The sequence below is a fragment of the Piliocolobus tephrosceles genome, chromosome 14, assembly GCF_002776525.5.
Source record: "Piliocolobus tephrosceles isolate RC106 chromosome 14, ASM277652v3, whole genome shotgun sequence".
Taxonomy (NCBI): domain Eukaryota; kingdom Metazoa; phylum Chordata; class Mammalia; order Primates; family Cercopithecidae; genus Piliocolobus; species Piliocolobus tephrosceles.
Window position 1 is genome coordinate 10,058,771 of NC_045447.1, and position 1,226 is coordinate 10,059,996.

The following is a 1,226-nucleotide window of genomic DNA, read 5'->3' on the forward strand; positions in this document are numbered from 1 at the left end:
TTTTTTTTTTTTTTCTCTTTTTTTTTTTTGAGATGGAGTCTTGCTCTGTCGCCTGGGCTGGAGTGCAGTGGCCGGATCTCAGCTCACTGCAAGCTCCGCCTCCAGGGTTTACGCCATTCTCCTGCCTCAGCCTCCCGAGTAGCTGGGACTACAGGCGCCCGCCACCTCGCCCGGCTAGTTTTTTGTATTTTTTAGTAGAGACGGAGTTTCACCGTGTTAGCCAGGATGGTCTCGATCTCCTGACCTCGTGATCCGCCCGTCTCGGCCTCCCAAAGTGCTGGGATTACAGGCTTGAGCCACCGCGCCCGGCCCTCTTTTTTTTTCATAACAGCATTACTGAGATGTAATTCACATGCCATGCAATTTGCCTACCTAAAGTGTATCATTCAACAGCTTTTAGTATATTCAAGAATTGTGCAACCATCACAACAAGCCATTTTATATTTTCATTATTTTGAAAAGAAAACTCATACTCAGGCCGGGTATGGTGGCTCACACATGTAATCCCAGCACTTTTGGGAGGCCAAGGCAGGCTGATCACCTGAGGTTAAGAATTCAAGATCAGCCTGGGCAACATGGTGAAACCACATCTCTACTAGAAAAATACAAAAATTAGCAGGGCGTGGTGGCGGGCGCTTGCAATCCCAGCTACTTGGGAGGCTGGGGCAGGGAGAATTGCTTGAACCCGGGAGGCGGAGGTTGCAGTGAGCCAAGATCGCACCACTGCACTCCAGCCTGGGTGACAGAGTGAGACTCCATCTCAAAAAAAAAAAAAAGGAAAGAAAGCAAGCCCACACTCATTAGCCATCATTTCCCATTTCTCCCCAGTTGCCCTTCTCCCCAGCCCTAGGCAACCACTAATCTGCTTTCTGTCTCATTAGATTTGCCTATTCTGGATATTTCATATAAATGGAATTATACAGTATGTCTGAGTCCCAATTATTATTATTTTTTAGACAGGGTTTCTAAGTGGAGTGGAGTGGAGGGCAGTGGCACACTCATGGCTCACTGCAGCCTCAACCTCCTAGGCTCAAGTAATTCTTCTGCCTCAGTCTCCCAAGCAGCTGGGACTACAGATACCCATCACCACGCCCAGCTAATTTTTTTTTTTTTGTAGAGATGGGTTCCCACTATGTTGTCCAGGATGGTCTTGAACTCCTGTGAGTCCCAGCTCTTTAACTTCCAACGGTTCCTACTTCACTGGGTACTGGGGCAATAGAGTAAGA